Source organism: Schistocerca gregaria, chromosome 2, assembly GCF_023897955.1.
Source record: "Schistocerca gregaria isolate iqSchGreg1 chromosome 2, iqSchGreg1.2, whole genome shotgun sequence".
Lineage (NCBI taxonomy): Eukaryota > Metazoa > Arthropoda > Insecta > Orthoptera > Acrididae > Schistocerca > Schistocerca gregaria.
In genome coordinates, this window is record NC_064921.1 from 716,544,091 (window position 1) to 716,566,916 (window position 22,826).

Here is a 22,826-nt window from a genome sequence, read left to right on the forward strand (position 1 = left end):
TTGGTTGACGTTGTCGCTAATCAGATGAAGGTAGACTGCTCCACGATTGAGCTTCGTCTCCAATCACGGTGCACACGTTCTGCAAAGACAACCTTTGTTTTCCGTAGCATGCAAGATTACTGTCGGCTCTTCTACAGAAATCGACCTATGTAATTTACTGGTATCAGATTCTTGCCATATCAAACGGTCCCTTCATGACCGTAGGGCCACACACAGCGTGCTGCGGCACGCATCTGTTCTTCATTGCAGAGCTACAAACGTGGGTGAGCTACACCTACTCTTCAGCACGGTCAAAACGGTAGGGCTCGTCCGGGATTTGAACCCAGGACCTCCTGCACCCAAAGCAGGAATCATACCCCTAGACCAACGAGCCACCTGCTGCTAGCAGTGAAGGTATCCCAAGCAGTCCACCTCCGAGGAACACAAACTTTCATGTAAATCAGGAAGAAAAGCGCTTTCTGAAGGCAGCGCCCACCACTGATGGCAAGAATATTAAAGGCAATGAATGTAGAGTGAATAATTTCATCGCGCTCTGCAGATGAACAGACGGTGGTGTTTCACTTTCGTCATGTGGTTTCTCAGTGTCAAGGGAAGGCAAATGCACTAAACAAAAGAACACCGGGAATCCGAAACACCAACTCATAACGAAAAGATAGCGGAATATACTGCAAGCAAAACTTCCAAACACGACTCCTGAAGGCGTCTGTGCCTTAAGAATTATTCCGTGCAGCAATGATCATCTACGAAGAGCCAACTGTATGTGTCGCTCCACCACGCAACTTTTTTTGATATCGTTTTACCTAAATTTCCATTACCTGTTTTTTACAAGAATACCGTGTGGCTTTCAACTGGTCTGCTTCGTCCAGCAGCGATAGTAGTAAGTAAACCGACCACAGTATCATTAGAAGTAGGTCAGACACAAAAATCGGAGTTGCTCTGTAGCTCATGTTATTCTGCTTTCAAATGCAATTGTATGGCTGGGAGTAGTGGCGTACTCCTGTAATGCAGGCGTCCGGGAGGCCGTTGCTGTGGGAGACATCGGGGAACAACTACAGATACGGCCGTGTCATTAGCTCAGGAACGACCGCGATGCTCTTATCGAGCTCTGCAGATTGACCAGACTGCAGTGCGGAATTTTCGGCTAGTGGTGGCTCGGGGTTAAGAGAAGTCGGGAGCTGTGAGCAAAACTACATCGGGAAACCGAAACAGACGACTCATAACGAAAAGATTGCGGAATGTACTGCAAAAGCAAACGTTGGAGAAGACGAACTCTGAAGCCGTCGGTGCTTTAACAATCATTCCGTGCAGCAACGATAATCTGGGAAGAGCGAAGGGTGGGTACCGCTCGACCACACAACAAAATTTTATATAATGTTCTACTTGTTCTAAATTTATGTTTCCAGATCATCAGTAAAATACTGTGTGATTTACACCTGGCTTGCTTCTTCGAAAAGCGATATTAAGAAATACATCGACTGCAACGTCATTAGGGGTCGCGGGTCCGGGCGCCGGCGCGCCAGCGGCGGCCTGTCGGGGCTGCTGGTGCCTCCATGTAGAGCTACCGCTGGGCCCGGGCTCCTTGCCGCTAACGAAGTGATTGCTTTTGGTGACATCATTTGCAATAGCGACTGCGCGAATTGGCGGTAGCTCTTACGGAAAGCAAGAGTAGCTGATGCTACCGAGGACTCGGCCGCGTTCATTGCCGACGACTTCTTGGGCTCTTATTCATGGTGGCATTCAGACAGGCAAGGGTGCTGTCGATTGTTAGGTACGAATGCGAAATTCCTGCATTGTGCGTTTCCGCAAAGTGATTTTTACGCCAAAGTTGCGATCGTCCTCAAGTTGTGTCACATGTGGAGCTCACAGCGTAGCAGTTTCCGTGGTGTAGCGGTTATCACGTCTGCCAACACGCAGAACGTCACCGGTTCGATTCCGGGCGGAAACACATTTTTGTCGCACTCAACAAGACACTTGCTACAATCTCTACGGTGAACATTTAAATCAATTTCAAACGTCCAACCACCAGGCTGCAGATGGCTCAAATGATACATGAAACTCTTTCAGAAGCGGCTACTTGGTTTTTGTGCTTACCTGGAGGGCTGGAAATGCGCGGAACAGCCGCCGGCATGCCAGTAGTCGCCACACGTTTGCACGAAACGCAAGGGCTCGTCCGGGATTTGAACCCGGGACCTCCTGCACCCGAAGCAGGGATCATACCCCGAGACCAACGAGCCTTCTCGATGCACATGAGTAACGCCTCCGTTCCTGGTATCACCGTGCAGAGCTACTGCTCACCCAGCGTTCTCCCTGGCTGTTGCGGTTTGATTGTTTTTATCGTTGTCTTTTACTATAGCAACTTCTAGAATCGGACGGAGCTCGTAGCCGATGCCCTTGCTTACGCAGGAAAAATCTGTTGGAACTACGGTTTTCCAGGTAGTACAACGGCAAAACCGTCGTTTCCGTGGTGTAGCGGTTATCACGTCTGCTTTACACGCAGAAGGTCCCCGGTTCGATCCCGGGCGGAAGCACGACTTTTTTTAAACCCGTTTTCGGATTCCATTTCCTAGATATCGTCACGTCTGCGCATGCAGGGATAATAAATGTCGTGTGCTACACCGATATCGCGTTATTTTACTGTCAAATGCTCTTGCTCCCATAGTGCACCGGTATTCAGTAACTCAGAACGCTCGTAGCCCCATTCTGGCCGGCAAAATTTAGTATCCATTTCTTCAAGACTACTTCAAGTTCGCTTCATACTGGCTTTCCTGAGCTCTTTGCACTCGCCTTGTCACAACTCTCTTGAAGCGTGAACGTAACTAATAGTGAGAAACTCTTAACTACGCTCAGTCTTGTATCCCACGCTTTGGTTGACGTTGTCGCTAATCAGATGAAGGTATCCAGAATGAGATTTTTACTCTGCAGCGGAGTGTGCGCTGATATGAAACTTCCTGGCAGATTAAAACTGTGTGCCCGACCGAGACTCGACAGCGCACACTCCGCTGCAGAGTGAAAATCTCATTCTGGAAACATCCCCCAGGCTGTGGCTAAGCCATGTCTCCGCAGTATCCTTTCTTTCAGGAGTGCTAGTTCTGCAAGGTTCGCAGAAGAGCTTCTGTAAAGTTTGGAAGGTAGGAGACGGATACTGGCAGAAGTAAAGCTGTGAGTACCGGACGTGAGTCGTGCTTCGGTAGCTCAGTTGGTAGAGCACTTGCCCGCGAAAGGCAAAGGTCCCGAGTTCGAGTCTCGGTCGGGCACACAGTTTTAATCTGCCAGGAAGTTTCATATCAGCGCACACTCCGCTGCAGAGTGAAAATCTCATTCTGGAAACATCCCCCAGGCTGTGGCTAAGCCATGTCTCCGCAGTATCCTTTCTTTCAGGAGTGCTAGTTCTGCAAGGTTCGCAGAAGAGCTTCTGTAAAGTTTGGAAGGTAGGAGACGGATACTGGCAGAAGTAAAGCTGTGAGTACCGGACGTGAGTCGTGCTTCGGTAGCTCAGTTGGTAGAGCACTTGCCCGCGAAAGGCAAAGGTCCCGAGTTCGAGTCTCGGTCGGGCACACAGTTTTAATCTGCCAGGAAGTTTCATATCAGCGCACACTCCGCTGCAGAGTGAAAATCTCATTCTGGAAACATCCCCCAGGCTGTGGCTAAGCCATGTCTCCGCAGTATCCTTTCTTTCAGGAGTGCTAGTTCTGCAAGGTTCGCAGAAGAGCTTCTGTAAAGTTTGGAAGGTAGGAGACGGATACTGGCAGAAGTAAAGCTGTGAGTACCGGACGTGAGTCGTGCTTCGGTAGCTCAGTTGGTAGAGCACTTGCCCGCGAAAGGCAAAGGTCCCGAGTTCGAGTCTCGGTCGGGCACACAGTTTTAATCTGCCAGGAAGTTTCATATCAGCGCACACTCCGCTGCAGAGTGAAAATCTCATTCTGGAAACATCCCCCAGGCTGTGGCTAAGCCATGTCTCCGCAGTATCCTTTCTTTCAGGAGTGCTAGTTCTGCAAGGTTCGCAGAAGAGCTTCTGTAAAGTTTGGAAGGTAGGAGACGGATACTGGCAGAAGTAAAGCTGTGAGTATCGGACGTGAGTCGTGCTTCGGTAGCTCAGTTGGTAGAGCACTTGCCCGCGAAAGGCAAAGGTCCCGAGTTCGAGTCTCGGTCGGGCACACAGTTTTAATCTGCCAGGAAGTTTCATATCAGCGCACACTCCGCTGCAGAGTGAAAATCTCATTCTGGAAACATCCCCCAGGCTGTGGCTAAGCCATGTCTCCGCAGTATCCTTTCTTTCAGGAGTGCTAGTTCTGCAAGGTTCGCAGAAGAGCTTCTGTAAAGTTTGGAAGGTAGGAGACGGATACTGGCAGAAGTAAAGCTGTGAGTACCGGACGTGAGTCGTGCTTCGGTAGCTCAGTTGGTAGAGCACTTGCCCGCGAAAGGCAAAGGTCCCGAGTTCGAGTCTCGGTCGGGCACACAGTTTTAATCTGCCAGGAAGTTTCATATCAGCGCACACTCCGCTGCAGAGTGAAAATCTCATTCTGGAAACATCCCCCAGGCTGTGGCTAAGCCATGTCTCCGCAGTATCCTTTCTTTCAGGAGTGCTAGTTCTGCAAGGTTCGCAGAAGAGCTTCTGTAAAGTTTGGAAGGTAGGAGACGGATACTGGCAGAAGTAAAGCTGTGAGTACCGGACGTGAGTCGTGCTTCGGTAGCTCAGTTGGTAGAGCACTTGCCCGCGAAAGGCAAAGGTCCCGAGTTCGAGTCTCGGTCGGGCACACAGTTTTAATCTGCCAGGAAGTTTCATATCAGCGCACACTCCGCTGCAGAGTGAAAATCTCATTCTGGAAACATCCCCCAGGCTGTGGCTAAGCCATGTCTCCGCAGTATCCTTTCTTTCAGGAGTGCTAGTTCTGCAAGGTTCGCAGAAGAGCTTCTGTAAAGTTTGGAAGGTAGGAGACGGATACTGGCAGAAGTAAAGCTGTGAGTACCGGACGTGAGTCGTGCTTCGGTAGCTCAGTTGGTAGAGCACTTGCCCGCGAAAGGCAAAGGTCCCGAGTTCGAGTCTCGGTCGGGCACACAGTTTTAATCTGCCAGGAAGTTTCATATCAGCGCACACTCCGCTGCAGAGTGAAAATCTCATTCTGGAAACATCCCCCAGGCTGTGGCTAAGCCATGTCTCCGCAGTATCCTTTCTTTCAGGAGTGCTAGTTCTGCAAGGTTCGCAGAAGAGCTTCTGTAAAGTTTGGAAGGTAGGAGACGGATACTGGCAGAAGTAAAGCTGTGAGTACCGGACGTGAGTCGTGCTTCGGTAGCTCAGTTGGTAGAGCACTTGCCCGCGAAAGGCAAAGGTCCCGAGTTCGAGTCTCGGTCGGGCACACAGTTTTAATCTGCCAGGAAGTTTCATATCAGCGCACACTCCGCTGCAGAGTGAAAATCTCATTCTGGAAACATCCCCCAGGCTGTGGCTAAGCCATGTCTCCGCAGTATCCTTTCTTTCAGGAGTGCTAGTTCTGCAAGGTTCGCAGAAGAGCTTCTGTAAAGTTTGGAAGGTAGGAGACGGATACTGGCAGAAGTAAAGCTGTGAGTACCGGACGTGAGTCGTGCTTCGGTAGCTCAGTTGGTAGAGCACTTGCCCGCGAAAGGCAAAGGTCCCGAGTTCGAGTCTCGGTCGGGCACACAGTTTTAATCTGCCAGGAAGTTTCATATCAGCGCACACTCCGCTGCAGAGTGAAAATCTCATTCTGGAAACATCCCCCAGGCTGTGGCTAAGCCATGTCTCCGCAGTATCCTTTCTTTCAGGAGTGCTAGTTCTGCAAGGTTCGCAGAAGAGCTTCTGTAAAGTTTGGAAGGTAGGAGACGGATACTGGCAGAAGTAAAGCTGTGAGTACCGGACGTGAGTCGTGCTTCGGTAGCTCAGTTGGTAGAGCACTTGCCCGCGAAAGGCAAAGGTCCCGAGTTCGAGTCTCGGTCGGGCACACAGTTTTAATCTGCCAGGAAGTTTCATATCAGCGCACACTCCGCTGCAGAGTGAAAATCTCATTCTGGAAACATCCCCCAGGCTGTGGCTAAGCCATGTCTCCGCAGTATCCTTTCTTTCAGGAGTGCTAGTTCTGCAAGGTTCGCAGAAGAGCTTCTGTAAAGTTTGGAAGGTAGGAGACGGATACTGGCAGAAGTAAAGCTGTGAGTACCGGACGTGAGTCGTGCTTCGGTAGCTCAGTTGGTAGAGCACTTGCCCGCGAAAGGCAAAGGTCCCGAGTTCGAGTCTCGGTCGGGCACACAGTTTTAATCTGCCAGGAAGTTTCATATCAGCGCACACTCCGCTGCAGAGTGAAAATCTCATTCTGGAAACATCCCCCAGGCTGTGGCTATGCCATGTCTCCGCAGTATCCTTTCTTTCAGGAGTGCTAGTTCTGCAAGGTTCGCAGAAGAGCTTCTGTAAAGTTTGGAAGGTAGGAGACGGATACTGGCAGAAGTAAAGCTGTGAGTACCGGACGTGAGTCGTGCTTCGGTAGCTCAGTTGGTAGAGCACTTGCCCGCGAAAGGCAAAGGTCCCGAGTTCGAGTCTCGGTCGGGCACACAGTTTTAATCTGCCAGGAAGTTTCATATCAGCGCACACTCCGCTGCAGAGTGAAAATCTCATTCTGGAAACATCCCCCAGGCTGTGGCTAAGCCATGTCTCCGCAGTATCCTTTCTTTCAGGAGTGCTAGTTCTGCAAGGTTCGCAGAAGAGCTTCTGTAAAGTTTGGAAGGTAGGAGACGGATACTGGCAGAAGTAAAGCTGTGAGTACCGGACGTGAGTCGTGCTTCGGTAGCTCAGTTGGTAGAGCACTTGCCCGCGAAAGGCAAAGGTCCCGAGTTCGAGTCTCGGTCGGGCACACAGTTTTAATCTGCCAGGAAGTTTCATATCAGCGCACACTCCGCTGCAGAGTGAAAATCTCATTCTGGAAACATCCCCCAGGCTGTGGCTAAGCCATGTCTCCGCAGTATCCTTTCTTTCAGGAGTGCTAGTTCTGCAAGGTTCGCAGAAGAGCTTCTGTAAAGTTTGGAAGGTAGGAGACGGATACTGGCAGAAGTAAAGCTGTGAGTACCGGACGTGAGTCGTGCTTCGGTAGCTCAGTTGGTAGAGCACTTGCCCGCGAAAGGCAAAGGTCCCGAGTTCGAGTCTCGGTCGGGCACACAGTTTTAATCTGCCAGGAAGTTTCATATCAGCGCACACTCCGCTGCAGAGTGAAAATCTCATTCTGGAAACATCCCCCAGGCTGTGGCTAAGCCATGTCTCCGCAGTATCCTTTCTTTCAGGAGTGCTAGTTCTGCAAGGTTCGCAGAAGAGCTTCTGTAAAGTTTGGAAGGTAGGAGACGGATACTGGCAGAAGTAAAGCTGTGAGTACCGGACGTGAGTCGTGCTTCGGTAGCTCAGTTGGTAGAGCACTTGCCCGCGAAAGGCAAAGGTCCCGAGTTCGAGTCTCGGTCGGGCACACAGTTTTAATCTGCCAGGAAGTTTCATATCAGCGCACACTCCGCTGCAGAGTGAAAATCTCATTCTGGAAACATCCCCCAGGCTGTGGCTAAGCCATGTCTCCGCAGTATCCTTTCTTTCAGGAGTGCTAGTTCTGCAAGGTTCGCAGAAGAGCTTCTGTAAAGTTTGGAAGGTAGGAGACGGATACTGGCAGAAGTAAAGCTGTGAGTACCGGACGTGAGTCGTGCTTCGGTAGCTCAGTTGGTAGAGCACTTGCCCGCGAAAGGCAAAGGTCCCGAGTTCGAGTCTCGGTCGGGCACACAGTTTTAATCTGCCAGGAAGTTTCATATCAGCGCACACTCCGCTGCAGAGTGAAAATCTCATTCTGGAAACATCCCCCAGGCTGTGGCTAAGCCATGTCTCCGCAGTATCCTTTCTTTCAGGAGTGCTAGTTCTGCAAGGTTCGCAGAAGAGCTTCTGTAAAGTTTGGAAGGTAGGAGACGGATACTGGCAGAAGTAAAGCTGTGAGTACCGGACGTGAGTCGTGCTTCGGTAGCTCAGTTGGTAGAGCACTTGCCCGCGAAAGGCAAAGGTCCCGAGTTCGAGTCTCGGTCGGGCACACAGTTTTAATCTGCCAGGAAGTTTCATATCAGCGCACACTCCGCTGCAGAGTGAAAATCTCATTCTGGAAACATCCCCCAGGCTGTGGCTAAGCCATGTCCCCGCAGTATCCTTTCTTTCAGGAGTGCTAGTTCTGCAAGGTTCGCAGAAGAGCTTCTGTAAAGTTTGGAAGGTAGGAGACGGATACTGGCAGAAGTAAAGCTGTGAGTACCGGACGTGAGTCGTGCTTCGGTAGCTCAGTTGGTAGAGCACTTGCCCGCGAAAGGCAAAGGTCCCGAGTTCGAGTCTCGGTTGGGCACACAGTTTTAATCTGCCAGGAAGTTTCATATCAGCGCACACTCCGCTGCAGAGTGAAAATCTCATTCTGGAAACATCCCCCAGGCTGTGGCTAAGCCATGTCTCCGCAGTATCCTTTCTTTCAGGAGTGCTAGTTCTGCAAGGTTCGCAGAAGAGCTTCTGTAAAGTTTGGAAGGTAGGAGACGGATACTGGCAGAAGTAAAGCTGTGAGTACCGGACGTGAGTCGTGCTTCGGTAGCTCAGTTGGTAGAGCACTTGCCCGCGAAAGGCAAAGGTCCCGAGTTCGAGTCTCGGTCGGGCACACAGTTTTAATCTGCCAGGAAGTTTCATATCAGCGCACACTCCGCTGCAGAGTGAAAATCTCATTCTGGAAACATCCCCCAGGCTGTGGCTAAGCCATGTCTCCGCAGTATCCTTTCTTTCAGGAGTGCTAGTTCTGCAAGGTTCGCAGAAGAGCTTCTGTAAAGTTTGGAAGGTAGGAGACGGATACTGGCAGAAGTAAAGCTGTGAGTACCGGACGTGAGTCGTGCTTCGGTAGCTCAGTTGGTAGAGCACTTGCCCGCGAAAGGCAAAGGTCCCGAGTTCGAGTCTCGGTCGGGCACACAGTTTTAATCTGCCAGGAAGTTTCATATCAGCGCACACTCCGCTGCAGAGTGAAAATCTCATTCTGGAAACATCCCCCAGGCTGTGGCTAAGCCATGTCTCCGCAGTATCCTTTCTTTCAGGAGTGCTAGTTCTGCAAGGTTCGCAGAAGAGCTTCTGTAAAGTTTGGAAGGTAGGAGACGGATACTGGCAGAAGTAAAGCTGTGAGTACCGGACGTGAGTCGTGCTTCGGTAGCTCAGTTGGTAGAGCACTTGCCCGCGAAAGGCAAAGGTCCCGAGTTCGAGTCTCGGTCGGGCACACAGTTTTAATCTGCCAGGAAGTTTCATATCAGCGCACACTCCGCTGCAGAGTGAAAATCTCATTCTGGAAACATCCCCCAGGCTGTGGCTAAGCCATGTCTCCGCAGTATCCTTTCTTTCAGGAGTGCTAGTTCTGCAAGGTTCGCAGAAGAGCTTCTGTAAAGTTTGGAAGGTAGGAGACGGATACTGGCAGAAGTAAAGCTGTGAGTACCGGACGTGAGTCGTGCTTCGGTAGCTCAGTTGGTAGAGCACTTGCCCGCGAAAGGCAAAGGTCCCGAGTTCGAGTCTCGGTCGGGCACACAGTTTTAATCTGCCAGGAAGTTTCATATCAGCGCACACTCCGCTGCAGAGTGAAAATCTCATTCTGGAAACATCCCCCAGGCTGTGGCTAAGCCATGTCTCCGCAGTATCCTTTCTTTCAGGAGTGCTAGTTCTGCAAGGTTCGCAGAAGAGCTTCTGTAAAGTTTGGAAGGTAGGAGACGGATACTGGCAGAAGTAAAGCTGTGAGTACCGGACGTGAGTCGTGCTTCGGTAGCTCAGTTGGTAGAGCACTTGCCCGCGAAAGGCAAAGGTCCCGAGTTCGAGTCTCGGTCGGGCACACAGTTTTAATCTGCCAGGAAGTTTCAGATGAAGGTAGACTGCTCCACGATTGAGCTTCGTCTCCAATCACGGTGCACACGTTCTGCAAAGACAACCTTTGTTTTCCGTAGCATGCAAGATTACTGTCGGCTCTTCTACAGAAATCGACCTATGTAATTTACTGGTATCAGATTCTTGCCATATCAAACGGTCCCTTCATGACCGTAGGGCCACACACAGCGTGCTGCGGCACGCATCTGTTCTTCATTGCAGAGCTACAAACGTGGGTGAGCTACACCTACTCTTCAGCACGGTCAAAACGGTAGGGCTCGTCCGGGATTTGAACCCGGAACCTTCTGCACCCAAAGCAGGAATCATACCCCTAGACCAACGAGCCACCTGCTGCTAGCAGTGAAGGTATCCCAAGCAGTCCACCTCCGAGGAACACAAACTTTCATGTAAATCAGGAAGAAAAGCGCTTTCTGAAGGCAGCGCCCACCACTGATGGCAAGAATATTAAAGGCAATGAATGTAGAGTGAATAATTTCATCGCGCTCTGCAGATGAACAGACGGTGGTGTTTCACTTTCGTCATGTGGTTTCTCAGTGTCAAGGGAAGGCAAATGCACTAAACAAAAGAACACCGGGAATCCGAAACACCAACTCATAACGAAAAGATAGCGGAATATACTGCAAGCAAAACTTCCAAACACGACTCCTGAATGCGTCTGTGCCTTAAGAATTATTCCGTGCAGCAATGATCATCTACGAAGAGCCAACTGTATGTGTCGCTCCACCACGCAACTTTTTTTGATATCGTTTTACCTAAATTTCCATTACCTGTTTTTTACAAGAATACCGTGTGGCTTTCAACTGGTCTGCTTCGTCCAGCAGCGATAGTAGTAAGTAAACCGACCACAGTATCATTAGAAGTAGGTCAGACACAAAAATCGGAGTTGCTCTGTAGCTCATGTTATTCTGCTTTCAAATGCAATTGTATGGCTGGGAGTAGTGGCGTACTCCTGTAATGCAGGCGTCCGGGAGGCCGTTGCTGTGGGAGACATCTGGGAACAACTACAGATACGGCCGTGTCATTAGCTCAGGAACGACCGCGATGCTCTTATCGAGCTCTGCAGATTGACCAGACTGCTGTGCGGAATTTTCGGCTAGTGGTGGCTCGGGGTTAAGAGAAGTCGGGAGCTGTGAGCAAAACTACATGGGGAAACCGAAACAGACGACTCATAACGAAAAGATTGCGGAATGTACTGCAAAAGCAAACGTTGGAGAAGACGAACTCTGAAGCCGTCGGTGCTTTAACAATCATTCCGTGCAGCAACGATAATCTGGGAAGAGCGAAGGGTGGGTACCGCTCGACCACACAACAAAATTTTATATAATGTTCTACTTGTTCTACATTTGCGTTTCCAGATCATCAGTAAAATACTGTGTGATTTACACCTGGCTTGCTTCTTCGAAAAGCGATATTAAGATATACATCGACTGCAACGTCATTAGAGGTCGCGGGTCCGGGCGCCGGCGCACCAGCGGCGGCCTGTCGGGGCTGCTGGTGCCTCCATGTAGAGCTACCGCTGGGCCCGGGCTCCTTGCCGCTAACGAAGTGATTGCTTTTGGTGACATCATTTGCAATAGCGACTGCGCGAATTGGCGGTAGCTCTTACGGAAAGCAAGAGTAGCTGATGCTACCGAGGACTCGGCCGCGTTCATTGCCGACGACTTCTTGGGCTCTTATTCATGGTGGCATTCAGACAGGCAAGGGTGCTGTCGATTGTTAGGTACGAATGCGAAATTCCTGCATTGTGCGTTTCCGCAAAGTGATTTTTACGCCAAAGTTGCGATCGTCCTCAAGTTGTGTCACATGTGGAGCTCACAGCGTAGCAGTTTCCGTGGTGTAGCGGTTATCACGTCTGCCAACACGCAGAACGTCACCGGTTCGATTCCGGGCGGAAACACATTTTTGTCGCACTCAACAAGACACTTGCTACAATCTCTACGGTGAACATTTAAATCAATTTCAAACGTCCAACCACCAGGCTGCAGATGGCTCAAATGATACATGAAACTCTTTCAGAAGCGGCTACTTGGTTTTTGTGCTTACCTGGAGGGCTGGAAATGCGCGGAACAGCCGCCGGCATGCCAGTAGTCGCCACACGTTTGCACGAAACGCAAGGGCTCGTCCGGGATTTGAACCCCGGACCTCCTGCACCCGAAGCAGGGATCATACCCCGAGACCAACGAGCCTTCTCGATGCACATGAGTAGCGCCTCCGTTCTTGGTATCACCGTGCAGAGCTACTGCTCACCCAGCGTTCTTCCTGGCTGTTGCGGTTTGATTGTTTTTATCGTTGTCTTTTACTATAGCAACTTCTAGAATCGGACGGAGCTCGTAGCCGATGCCCTTGCTTACGCAGGAAAAATCTGTTGGAACTACGGTTTTCCAGGTAGTACAACGGCAAAACCGTCGTTTCTGTGGTGTAGCGGTCATCACGTCTGCTTTACACGCAGAAGGTCCCCGCTTCGATCCCGGGCGGAAGCACGACTTTTTTTAAACCCGTATTCGGATTCCATTTCCGAGATAACGTCACGTCTGCGTATGCAGGGATAATAAATGTCGTGTGCTACACCGATATCGCGTTATTTTACTGTCAAATGCTCTTGCTCCCATAGTGCACCGGTATTCAGTAACTCAGAACGCTCGTAGCCCCATTCTGGCCGGCAAAATTTAGTATCCATTTCTTCAAGACTACTTCAAGTTCGCTTCGTACTGGCTTTCCTGAGCTCTTTGCACTCGCCTTGTCACAACTCTCTTGAAGCGTGAACGTAACTAATAGTGAGAAACTCTTAACTACGCTCAGTCTTGTATCCCACGCTTTGGTTGACGTTGTCGCTAATCAGATGAAGGTAGACTGCTCCACGATTGAGCTTCGTCTCCAATCACGGTGCACACGTTCTGCAAAGACAACCTTTGTTTTCCGTAGCATGCAAGATTACTGTCGGCTCTTCTACAGAAATCGACCTATGTAATTTACTGGTATCAGATTCTTGCCATATCAAACGGTCCCTTCATGACCGTAGGGCCACACACAGCGTGCTGCGGCACGCATCTGTTCTTCATTGCAGAGCTACAAACGTGGGTGAGCTACACCTACTCTTCAGCACGGTCAAAACGGTAGGGCTCGTCCGGGATTTGAACCCGGAACCTTCTGCACCCAAAGCAGGAATCATACCCCTAGACCAACGAGCCACCTGCTGCTAGCAGTGAAGGTATCCCAAGCAGTCCACCTCCGAGGAACACAAACTTTCATGTAAATCAGGAAGAAAAGCGCTTTCTGAAGGCAGCGCCCACCACTGATGGCAAGAATATTAAAGGCAATGAATGTAGAGTGAATAATTTCATCGCGCTCTGCAGATGAACAGACGGTGGTGTTTCACTTTCGTCATGTGGTTTCTCAGTGTCAAGGGAAGGCAAATGCACTAAACAAAAGAACACCGGGAATCCGAAACACCAACTCATAACGAAAAGATAGCGGAATATACTGCAAGCAAAACTTCCAAACACGACTCCTGAATGCGTCTGTGCCTTAAGAATTATTCCGTGCAGCAATGATCATCTACGAAGAGCCAACTGTATGTGTCGCTCCACCACGCAACTTTTTTTGATATCGTTTTACCTAAATTTCCATTACCTGTTTTTTACAAGAATACCGTGTGGCTTTCAACTGGTCTGCTTCGTCCAGCAGCGATAGTAGTAAGTAAACCGACCACAGTATCATTAGAAGTAGGTCAGACACAAAAATCGGAGTTGCTCTGTAGCTCATGTTATTCTGCTTTCAAATGCAATTGTATGGCTGGGAGTAGTGGCGTACTCCTGTAATGCAGGCGTCCGGGAGGCCGTTGCTGTGGGAGACATCTGGGAACAACTACAGATACGGCCGTGTCATTAGCTCAGGAACGACCGCGATGCTCTTATCGAGCTCTGCAGATTGACCAGACTGCTGTGCGGAATTTTCGGCTAGTGGTGGCTCGGGGTTAAGAGAAGTCGGGAGCTGTGAGCAAAACTACATGGGGAAACCGAAACAGACGACTCATAACGAAAAGATTGCGGAATGTACTGCAAAAGCAAACGTTGGAGAAGACGAACTCTGAAGCCGTCGGTGCTTTAACAATCATTCCGTGCAGCAACGATAATCTGGGAAGAGCGAAGGGTGGGTACCGCTCGACCACACAACAAAATTTTATATAATGTTCTACTTGTTCTAAATTTATGTTTCCAGATCATCAGTAAAATACTGTGTGATTTACACCTGGCTTGCTTCTTCGAAAAGCGATATTAAGAAATACATCGACTGCAACGTCATTAGGGGTCGCGGGTCCGGGCGCCGGCGCGCCAGCGGCGGCCTGTCGGGGCTGCTGGTGCCTCCATGTAGAGCTACCGCTGGGCCCGGGCTCCTTGCCGCTAACGAAGTGATTGCTTTTGGTGACATCATTTGCAATAGCGACTGCGCGAATTGGCGGTAGCTCTTACGGAAAGCAAGAGTAGCTGATGCTACCGAGGACTCGGCCGCGTTCATTGCCGACGACTTCTTGGGCTCTTATTCATGGTGGCATTCAGACAGGCAAGGGTGCTGTCGATTGTTAGGTACGAATGCGAAATTCCTGCATTGTGCGTTTCCGCAAAGTGATTTTTACGCCAAAGTTGCGATCGTCCTCAAGTTGTGTCACATGTGGAGCTCACAGCGTAGCAGTTTCCGTGGTGTAGCGGTTATCACGTCTGCCAACACGCAGAACGTCACCGGTTCGATTCCGGGCGGAAACACATTTTTGTCGCACTCAACAAGACACTTGCTACAATCTCTACGGTGAACATTTAAATCAATTTCAAACGTCCAACCACCAGGCTGCAGATGGCTCAAATGATACATGAAACTCTTTCAGAAGCGGCTACTTGGTTTTTGTGCTTACCTGGAGGGCTGGAAATGCGCGGAACATCCGCCGGCATGCCAGTAGTCGCCACACGTTTGCACGAAACGCAAGGGCTCGTCCGGGATTTGAACCCGGGACCTCCTGCACCCGAAGCAGGGATCATACCCCGAGACCAACGAGCCTTCTCGATGCACATGAGTAACGCCTCCGTTCTTGGTATGACCGTGCAGAGCTACTGCTCACCCAGCGTTCTCCCTGGCTGTTGCGGTTTGATTGTTTTTATCGTTGTCTTTTACTATAGCAACTTCTAGAATCGGACGGAGCTCGTAGCCGATGCCCTTGCTTACGCAGGAAAAATCTGTTGGAACTACGGTTTTCCAGGTAGTACAACGGCAAAACCGTCGTTTCCGTGGTGTAGCGGTTATCACGTCTGCTTTACACACAGAAGGTCCCCGGTTCGATCGCGGGCGGAAGCACGACTTTTTTTAAACCCGTTTTCGGATTCCATTTCCGAGATAACGTCACGTCTGCGCATGCAGGGATAATAAATGTCGTGTGCTACACCGATATCGCGTTATTTTACTGTCAAATGCTCTTGCTCCCATAGTGCACCGGTATTCAGTAACTCAGAACGCTCGTAGCCCCATTCTGGCCGGCAAAATTTAGTATCCATTTCTTCAAGACTACTTCAAGTTCGCTTCATACTGGCTTTCCTGAGCTCTTTGCACTCGCCTTGTCACAACTCTCTTGAAGCGTGAACGTAACTAATAGTGAGAAACTCTTAACTACGCTCAGTCTTGTATCCCACGCTTTGGTTGACGTTGTCGCTAATCAGATGAAGGTAGACTGCTCCACGATTGAGCTTCGTCTCCAATCACGGTGCACACGTTCTGCAAAGACAACCTTTGTTTTCCGTAGCATGCAAGATTACTGTCGGCTCTTCTACAGAAATCGACCTATGTAATTTACTGGTATCAGATTCTTGCCATATCAAACGGTCCCTTCATGACCGTAGGGCCACACACAGCGTGCTGCGGCACGCATCTGTTCTTCATTGCAGAGCTACAAACGTGGGTGAGCTACACCTACTCTTCAGCACGGTCAAAACGGTAGGGCTCGTCCGGGATTTGAACCCAGGACCTCCTGCACCCAAAGCAGGAATCATACCCCTAGACCAACGAGCCACCTGCTGCTAGCAGTGAAGGTATCCCAAGCAGTCCACCTCCGAGGAACACAAACTTTCATGTAAATCAGGAAGAAAAGCGCTTTCTGAAGGCAGCGCCCACCACTGATGGCAAGAATATTAAAGGCAATGAATGTAGAGTGAATAATTTCATCGCGCTCTGCAGATGAACAGACGGTGGTGTTTCACTTTCGTCATGTGGTTTCTCAGTGTCAAGGGAAGGCAAATGCACTAAAAAAAAGAACACCGGGAATCCGAAACACCAACTCATAACGAAAAGATAGCGGAATATACTGCAAGCAAAACTTCCAAACACGACTCCTGAATGCGTCTGTGCCTTAAGAATTATTCCGTGCAGCAATGATCATCTACGAAGAGCCAACTGTATGTGTCGCTCCACCACGCAACTTTTTTTGATATCGTTTTACCTAAATTTCCATTACCTGTTTTTTACAAGAATACCGTGTGGCTTTCAACTGGTCTGCTTCGTCCAGCAGCGATAGTAGTAAGTAAACCGACCACAGTATCATTAGAAGTAGGTCAGACACAAAAATCGGAGTTGCTCTGTAGCTCATGTTATTCTGCTTTCAAATGCAATTGTATGGCTGGGAGTAGTGGCGTACTCCTGTAATGCAGGCGTCCGGGAGGCCGTTGCTGTGGGAGACATCTGGGAACAACTACAGATACGGCCGTGTCATTAGCTCAGGAACGACCGCGATGCTCTTATCGAGCTCTGCAGATTGACCAGACTGCAGTGCGGAATTTTCGGCTAGTGGTGGCTCGGGGTTAAGAGAAGTCGGGAGCTGTGAGCAAAACTACATCGGGAAACCGAAACAGACGACTCATAACGAAAAGATTGCGGAATGTATTGCAAAAGCAAACGTTGGAGAAGACGAACTCTGAAGCCGTCGGTGCTTTAACAATCATTCCGTGCAGCAACGATAATCTGGGAAGAGCGAAGGGTGGGTACCGCTCGACCACACAACAAAATTTTATATAATGTTCTACTTGTTCTAAATTTATGTTTCCAGATCATCAGTAAAATACTGTGTGATTTACACCTGGCTTGCTTCTTCGAAAAGCGATATTAAGAAATACATCGACTGCAACGTCATTAGGGGTCGCGGGTCCGGGCGCCGGCGCGCCAGCGGCGGCCTGTCGGGGCTGCTGGTGCCTCCATGTAGAGCTACCGCTGGGCCCGGGCTCCTTGCCGCTAACGAAGTGATTGCTTTTGGTGACATCATTTGCAATAGCGACTGCGCGAATTGGCGGTAGCTCTTACGGAAAGCAAGAGTAGCTGATGCTACCGAGGACTCGGCCGCGTTCATTGCCGACGACTTCTTGGGCTCTTATTCATGGTGGCATTCAGACAGGCAAGGGTGCTGTCGATTGTTAGGTACGAATGCGAAATTCCTGCATTGTGCGTTTCCGCAAAGTGATTTTTACGCCAAAGTTGCGATCGTCCTCAAGTTGTGTCACATGTGGAGCTCACAGCGTAGCAGTTTCCGTGGTGTAGCGGTTATCACGTCTGCCAACACGCAGAACGTCACCGGTTCGATTCCGGGCGGAAACACATTTTTGTCGCACTCAACAAGACACTTGCTACAATCTCTACGGTGAACATTTAAATCAATTTCAAACGTCCAACCACCAGGCTGCAGATGGCTCAAATGATACATGAAACTCTTTCAGAAGCGGCTACTTGGTTTTTGTGCTTACCTGGAGGGCTGGAAATGCGCGGAACATCCGCCGGCATGCCAGTAGTCGCCACACGTTTGCACGAAACGCAAGGGCTCGTCCGGGATTTGAACCCGGGACCTCCTGCACCCGAAGCAGGGATCATACCCCGAGACCAACGAGCCTTCTCGATGCACATGAGTAACGCCTCCGTTCTTGGTATGACCGTGCAGAGCTACTGCTCACCCAGCGTTCTCCCTGGCTGTTGCGGTTTGATTGTTTTTATCGTTGTCTTTTACTATAGCAACTTCTAGAATCGGACGGAGCTCGTAGCCGATGCCCTTGCTTACGCAGGAAAAATCTGTTGGAACTACGGTTTTCCAGGTAGTACAACGGCAAAACCGTCGTTTCCGTGGTGTAGCGGTTATCACGTCTGCTTTACACACAGAAGGTCCCCGGTTCGATCGCGGGCGGAAGCACGACTTTTTTTAAACCCGTTTTCGGATTCCATTTCCGAGATAACGTCACGTCTGCGCATGCAGGGATAATAAATGTCGTGTGCTACACCGATATCGCGTTATTTTACTGTCAAATGCTCTTGCTCCCATAGTGCACCGGTATTCAGTAACTCAGAACGCTCGTAGCCCCATTCTGGCCGGCAAAATTTAGTATCCATTTCTTCAAGACTACTTCAAGTTCGCTTCATACTGGCTTTCCTGAGCTCTTTGCACTCGCCTTGTCACAACTCTCTTGAAGCGTGAACGTAACTAATAGTGAGAAACTCTTAACTACGCTCAGTCTTGTATCCCACGCTTTGGTTGACGTTGTCGCTAATCAGATGAAGGTAGACTGCTCCACGATTGAGCTTCGTCTCCAATCACGGTGCACACGTTCTGCAAAGACAACCTTTGTTTTCCGTAGCATGCAAGATTACTGTCGGCTCTTCTACAGAAATCGACCTATGTAATTTACTGGTATCAGATTCTTGCCATATCAAACGGTCCCTTCATGACCGTAGGGCCACACACAGCGTGCTGCGGCACGCATCTGTTCTTCATTGCAGAGCTACAAACGTGGGTGAGCTACACCTACTCTTCAGCACGGTCAAAACGGTAGGGCTCGTCCGGGATTTGAACCCAGGACCTCCTGCACCCAAAGCAGGAATCATACCCCTAGACCAACGAGCCACCTGCTGCTAGCAGTGAAGGTATCCCAAGCAGTCCACCTCCGAGGAACACAAACTTTCATGTAAATCAGGAAGAAAAGCGCTTTCTGAAGGCAGCGCCCACCACTGATGGCAAGAATATTAAAGGCAATGAATGTAGAGTGAATAATTTCATCGCGCTCTGCAGATGAACAGACGGTGGTGTTTCACTTTCGTCATGTGGTTTCTCAGTGTCAAGGGAAGGCAAATGCACTAAAAAAAAGAACACCGGGAATCCGAAACACCAACTCATAACGAAAAGATAGCGGAATATACTGCAAGCAAAACTTCCAAACACGACTCCTGAATGCGTCTGTGCCTTAAGAATTATTCCGTGCAGCAATGATCATCTACGAAGAGCCAACTGTATGTGTCGCTCCACCACGCAACTTTTTTTGATATCGTTTTACCTAAATTTCCATTACCTGTTTTTTACAAGAATACCGTGTGGCTTTCAACTGGTCTGCTTCGTCCAGCAGCGATAGTAGTAAGTAAACCGACCACAGTATCATTAGAAGTAGGTCAGACACAAAAATCGGAGTTGCTCTGTAGCTCATGTTATTCTGCTTTCAAATGCAATTGTATGGCTGGGAGTAGTGGCGTACTCCTGTAATGCAGGCGTCCGGGAGGCCGTTGCTGTGGGAGACATCTGGGAACAACTACAGATACGGCCGTGTCATTAGCTCAGGAACGACCGCGATGCTCTTATCGAGCTCTGCAGATTGACCAGACTGCAGTGCGGAATTTTCGGCTAGTGGTGGCTCGGGGTTAAGAGAAGTCGGGAGCTGTGAGCAAAACTACATCGGGAAACCGAAACAGACGACTCATAACGAAAAGATTGCGGAATGTATTGCAAAAGCAAACGTTGGAGAAGACGAACTCTGAAGCCGTCGGTGCTTTAACAATCATTCCGTGCAGCAACGATAATCTGGGAAGAGCGAAGGGTGGGTACCGCTCGACCACACAACAAAATTTTATATAATGTTCTACTTGTTCTAAATTTATGTTTCCAGATCATCAGTAAAATACTGTGTGATTTACACCTGGCTTGCTTCTTCGAAAAGCGATATTAAGAAATACATCGACTGCAACGTCATTAGGGGTCGCGGGTCCGGGCGCCGGCGCGCCAGCGGCGGCCTGTCGGGGCTGCTGGTGCCTCCATGTAGAGCTACCGCTGGGCCCGGGCTCCTTGCCGCTAACGAAGTGATTGCTTTTGGTGACATCATTTGCAATAGCGACTGCGCGAATTGGCGGTAGCTCTTACGGAAAGCAAGAGTAGCTGATGCTACCGAGGACTCGGCCGCGTTCATTGCCGACGACTTCTTGGGCTCTTATTCATGGTGGCATTCAGACAGGCAAGGGTGCTGTCGATTGTTAGGTACGAATGCGAAATTCCTGCATTGTGCGTTTCCGCAAAGTGATTTTTACGCCAAAGTTGCGATCGTCCTCAAGTTGTGTCACATGTGGAGCTCACAGCGTAGCAGTTTCCGTGGTGTAGCGGTTATCACGTCTGCCAACACGCAGAACGTCACCGGTTCGATTCCGGGCGGAAACACATTTTTGTCGCACTCAACAAGACACTTGCTACAATCTCTACGGTGAACATTTAAATCAATTTCAAACGTCCAACCACCAGGCTGCAGATGGCTCAAATGATACATGAAACTCTTTCAGAAGCGGCTACTTGGTTTTTGTGCTTACCTGGAGGGCTGGAAATGCGCGGAACAGCCGCCGGCATGCCAGTAGTCGCCACACGTTTGCACGAAACGCAAGGGCTCGTCCGGGATTTGAACCCGGGACCTCCTGCACCCGAAGCAGGGATCATCCCCCGAGACCAACGAGCCTTCTCGATGCACATGAGTAACGCCTCCGTTCTTGGTATGACCGTGCAGAGCTACTGCTCACCCAGCGTTCTCCCTGGCTGTTGCGGTTTGATTGTTTTTATCGTTGTCTTTTACTATAGCAACTTCTAGAATCGGACGGAGCTCGTAGCCGATGCCCTTGCTTACGCAGGAAAAATCTGTTGGAACTACGGTTTTCCAGGTAGTACAACGGCAAAACCGTCGTTTCCGTGGTGTAGCGGTTATCACGTCTGCTTTACACACAGAAGGTCCCCGGTTCGATCGCGGGCGGAAGCACGACTTTTTTTAAACCCGTTTTCGGATTCCATTTCCGAGATAACGTCACGTCTGCGCATGCAGGGATAATAAATGTCGTGTGCTACACCGATATCGCGTTATTTTACTGTCAAATGCTCTTGCTCCCATAGTGCACCGGTATTCAGTAACTCAGAACGCTCGTAGCCCCATTCTGGCCGGCAAAATTTAGTATCCATTTCTTCAAGACTACTTCAAGTTCGCTTCATACTGGCTTTCCTGAGCTCTTTGCACTCGCCTTGTCACAACTCTCTTGAAGCGTGAACGTAACTAATAGTGAGAAACTCTTAACTACGCTCAGTCTTGTATCCCACGCTTTGGTTGACGTTGTCGCTAATCAGATGAAGGTAGACTGCTCCACGATTGAGCTTCGTCTCCAATCACGGTGCACACGTTCTGCAAAGACAACCTTTGTTTTCCGTAGCATGCAAGATTACTGTCGGCTCTTCTACAGAAATCGACCTATGTAATTTACTGGTATCAGATTCTTGCCATATCAAACGGTTCCTTCATGACCGTAGGGCCACACACAGCGTGCTGCGGCACGCATCTGTTCTTCATTGCAGAGCTACAAACGTGGGTGAGCTACACCTACTCTTCAGCACGGTCAAAACGGTAGGGCTCGTCCGGGATTTGAACCCAGGACCTCCTGCACCCAAAGCAGGAATCATACCCCTAGACCAACGAGCCACCTGCTGCTAGCAGTGAAGGTATCCCAAGCAGTCCACCTCCGAGGAACACAAACTTTCATGTAAATCAGGAAGAAAAGCGCTTTCTGAAGGCAGCGCCCACCACTGATGGCAAGAATATTAAAGGCAATGAATGTAGAGTGAATAATTTCATCGCGCTCTGCAGATGAACAGACGGTGGTGTTTCACTTTCGTCATGTGGTTTCTCAGTGTCAAGGGAAGGCAAATGCACTAAACAAAAGAACACCGGGAATCCGAAACACCAACTCATAACGAAAAGATAGCGGAATATACTGCAAGCAAAACTTCCAAACACGACTCCTGAATGCGTCTGTGCCTTAAGAATTATTCCGTGCAGCAATGATCATCTACGAAGAGCCAACTGTATGTGTCGCTCCACCACGCAACTTTTTTTGATATCGTTTTACCTAAATTTCCATTACCTGTTTTTTACAAGAATACCGTGTGGCTTTCAACTGGTCTGCTTCGTCCAGCAGCGATAGTAGTAAGTAAACCGACCACAGTATCATTAGAAGTAGGTCAGACACAAAAATCGGAGTTGCTCTGTAGCTCATGTTATTCTGCTTTCAAATGCAATTGTATGGCTGGGAGTAGTGGCGTACTCCTGTAATGCAGGCGTCCGGGAGGCCGTTGCTGTGGGAGACATCTGGGAACAACTACAGATACGGCCGTGTCATTAGCTCAGGAACGACCGCGATGCTCTTATCGAGCTCTGCAGATTGACCAGACTGCAGTGCGGAATTTTCGGCTAGTGGTGGCTCGGGGTTAAGAGAAGTCGGGAGCTGTGAGCAAAACTACATCGGGAAACCGAAACAGACGACTCATAACGAAAAGATTGCGGAATGTATTGCAAAAGCAAACGTTGGAGAAGACGAACTCTGAAGCCGTCGGTGCTTTAACAATCATTCCGTGCAGCAACGATAATCTGGGAAGAGCGAAGGGTGGGTACCGCTCGACCACACAACAAAATTTTATATAATGTTCTACTTGTTCTAAATTTATGTTTCCAGATCATCAGTAAAATACTGTGTGATTTACACCTGGCTTGCTTCTTCGAAAAGCGATATTAAGAAATACATCGACTGCAACGTCATTAGGGGTCGCGGGTCCGGGCGCCGGCGC

The 22,826-nt window shown here is 49.6% G+C and overlaps 14 non-coding genes across 14 annotated transcripts; 5 read left to right on the forward strand and 9 right to left on the reverse strand.

Annotated features, from left to right (window-relative positions):
• Positions 1–301: 301 nt before the first annotated feature.
• Positions 302–373, reverse strand: Trnap-ugg (transfer RNA proline (anticodon UGG)). Its single transcript has one exon. It is a non-coding gene; the product is annotated as a tRNA-Pro (tRNA).
• A 1,789-nt stretch (positions 374–2,162) lies between these two features.
• Positions 2,163–2,234, reverse strand: Trnap-cgg (transfer RNA proline (anticodon CGG)). The gene has a single exon. It is a non-coding gene; the product is annotated as a tRNA-Pro (tRNA).
• Positions 2,235–2,455: 221 nt separating this feature from the next.
• Positions 2,456–2,528, forward strand: Trnav-uac (transfer RNA valine (anticodon UAC)). The gene has a single exon. It is a non-coding gene; the product is annotated as a tRNA-Val (tRNA).
• A 7,632-nt stretch (positions 2,529–10,160) lies between these two features.
• Trnap-ugg (transfer RNA proline (anticodon UGG)) lies at positions 10,161–10,232 on the reverse strand. Its single transcript has one exon. It is a non-coding gene; the product is annotated as a tRNA-Pro (tRNA).
• Positions 10,233–12,314: 2,082 nt separating this feature from the next.
• On the forward strand, positions 12,315–12,387 carry Trnav-uac (transfer RNA valine (anticodon UAC)). The gene has a single exon. It is a non-coding gene; the product is annotated as a tRNA-Val (tRNA).
• Positions 12,388–13,023: 636 nt separating this feature from the next.
• Positions 13,024–13,095, reverse strand: Trnap-ugg (transfer RNA proline (anticodon UGG)). Its single transcript has one exon. It is a non-coding gene; the product is annotated as a tRNA-Pro (tRNA).
• A 1,789-nt stretch (positions 13,096–14,884) lies between these two features.
• Trnap-cgg (transfer RNA proline (anticodon CGG)) lies at positions 14,885–14,956 on the reverse strand. The gene has a single exon. It is a non-coding gene; the product is annotated as a tRNA-Pro (tRNA).
• A 221-nt stretch (positions 14,957–15,177) lies between these two features.
• On the forward strand, positions 15,178–15,250 carry Trnav-uac (transfer RNA valine (anticodon UAC)). The gene has a single exon. It is a non-coding gene; the product is annotated as a tRNA-Val (tRNA).
• A 636-nt stretch (positions 15,251–15,886) lies between these two features.
• Positions 15,887–15,958, reverse strand: Trnap-ugg (transfer RNA proline (anticodon UGG)). Its single transcript has one exon. It is a non-coding gene; the product is annotated as a tRNA-Pro (tRNA).
• Positions 15,959–17,747: 1,789 nt separating this feature from the next.
• Positions 17,748–17,819, reverse strand: Trnap-cgg (transfer RNA proline (anticodon CGG)). Its single transcript has one exon. It is a non-coding gene; the product is annotated as a tRNA-Pro (tRNA).
• Positions 17,820–18,040: 221 nt separating this feature from the next.
• Trnav-uac (transfer RNA valine (anticodon UAC)) lies at positions 18,041–18,113 on the forward strand. Its single transcript has one exon. It is a non-coding gene; the product is annotated as a tRNA-Val (tRNA).
• A 636-nt stretch (positions 18,114–18,749) lies between these two features.
• Positions 18,750–18,821, reverse strand: Trnap-ugg (transfer RNA proline (anticodon UGG)). Its single transcript has one exon. It is a non-coding gene; the product is annotated as a tRNA-Pro (tRNA).
• A 2,082-nt stretch (positions 18,822–20,903) lies between these two features.
• On the forward strand, positions 20,904–20,976 carry Trnav-uac (transfer RNA valine (anticodon UAC)). The gene has a single exon. It is a non-coding gene; the product is annotated as a tRNA-Val (tRNA).
• Positions 20,977–21,612: 636 nt separating this feature from the next.
• Positions 21,613–21,684, reverse strand: Trnap-ugg (transfer RNA proline (anticodon UGG)). Its single transcript has one exon. It is a non-coding gene; the product is annotated as a tRNA-Pro (tRNA).
• Positions 21,685–22,826: the final 1,142 nt, after the last annotated feature.